Source organism: Heterocephalus glaber, unplaced genomic scaffold (assembly GCF_053883595.1).
Source record: "Heterocephalus glaber isolate CG9 unplaced genomic scaffold, H.glaber_assembly_v1.0 deba00001465, whole genome shotgun sequence".
Classification (NCBI taxonomy): domain Eukaryota; kingdom Metazoa; phylum Chordata; class Mammalia; order Rodentia; family Bathyergidae; genus Heterocephalus; species Heterocephalus glaber.
In genome coordinates, this window is record NW_028258312.1 from 29,856,727 (window position 1) to 29,858,745 (window position 2,019).

Sequence of the window (2,019 nt, forward strand, 5' to 3'; positions counted from 1 at the left end):
CATGAAAGAGCCCGCCAGAACATCGCCTAGATTTCCATACTTGGGCAATGGGGAAAACGGATGCTGCTACTAAGAGGAGAGAAATGGGGGTGTGTGACAATTTTTGTTTTAGTCACCTTGATTGTAAGGTCTGGTATGACAATTAAATAAAAGATACGCAGTTGGAAGGTGGGTCTAGAGAAATACTGAAAAAAAGAACTATAAATGTGGATGCCTTCAGCATCGGAGTAAAAGCTGAGGGTGTAAGAAACAGCTCTTCCGAAGTTCCTGAACCGTGCAAAGCCTCATGCAAAGCCTTCACGGAGCCTCGAGTGCAGGGAGGTGAGAATTCACACACCCAGCCACAGTTCAAGAAGCCAACTTTCCATTTACTGTTTTTCTTGGTATTACATATTTTTCTCCTGAGAACCCTTGAACTGTATCTTCACACACTCGAGCACCATTCAATTCAGGCAGTGAGAAAAACTCAAAAGAGCCCCTGCGTTGGCCAGGCTGCCATGTGAAAGCCACGACCAGACAGGCCACTCTGTGAAGGTACCACCCTGGTGCCCCCTTTTGGCGACGCATCACATCCCTACTTAGTGGCCATCGTAGGGGCCCCCATTTTGCTCCAGACTTTAGCAGAATTTGATTTAACTGCCAAAATACACAAACCAGGTTCTGAAAGCAAAATGTTCATTCATCAAGGCATGTCCTATTTCCTCTGCTTTATAGGAAAGTTTTCCATTACAAATTCAATCTTGTTAATAGCTATAGGGCTATTTAAATTCTGTTTTCTTTTATTAAAAGTAGGGGTACAAGGATAGAAAATTGAGGAAAAGCTGGTATTTTTATAATATCTAACGATAAAGAAGAAGGAGTTTTCCTTAAAAGAAGTCTTGTTTAAATCTTCCTTTTCTGTGGAAAATTAAGCCACCATGAGTGTGGAGCTCCAAAATCTTGGGTTTTCCTTCTAATACAACACAGATGGAAGATGTGCCTCTCTCTCGGAGGCCATGCTGAGGAGTGGCATTTCAGCACTCGAAAGGTCAAATCAGAATTAAGTTGGTTTCAGTAAAATGAAACCAAATGAAAACTTTATGTCCACCTCCCCCAAAACCAATTTTTAAGTTCTTCCCTACAGACACAGCCAGGCATAGAATCAGGGCAGCATTACCAACCACAGGCTCTGCTGTTTAGTATCTGGAAAGATGTGTGTTTTCACTGCCCAGAAAATTTCAGCACGAAGCACCTAGAAAGAGCTTTGTGAATGTTGATGGAATAACCTAATCCTTTTCCTACAGGCTGATTCAAGCAAACACCTGGAAAGGTTCAAAGAGCTCACAATCAATAAAAGCTCTCAGTACGTATCTAAGTTAGCATAAAACATCAGGAATGAGAAATTCTTCATACTTATATAACGGTACCACCAACTTCTGCTGTAAAAAAAAAATTTTTTTAAGTATAGTGGATGTGACCCACAGTAAGCCAATCCTATATGATGGTCATCACACAAAGTTCATTTTGCCTTTGAAGTGTTGAGCTGTGAGGCCATGTCATTTATGAAATTTCATCACCAATTATCCTTTTGAAAATTTATCCTTTAGAAAATACTTACTTATAAATGCGTCATCTTTCACTTCTATAGGTAAACAGAAAATAATACATCCTATTATTCATTCTAAGATTATCTCTTTTTTATTCTGCTGTTCCAGAACTTGTATAAATCCATTTACTTCCAGCTTATCCAGACTCTGATTCCATCCTGCCATCAATGGTTATGATCAAAGGTAGAAGACTTGCAGTCAGGACCTGGCTCTCCAATTTATGACTGGATTCTTGTCTGGTAACTTCATGACTCTAAGCCCCAGTGTCAGAGCCCATGAGCTGATGCCAAAATGGAATGTCTGAAAATGGATAATTCAGGAGGACAGAAATGTCTTTGGCCCCAGGTGCTGGAGGCTGGGAAGACTGAGGTAATGCCTCTGGCACCCACGGAGGACTGTCTTACTGCTGCATCCCATGTGGAAGGCAAGGGCA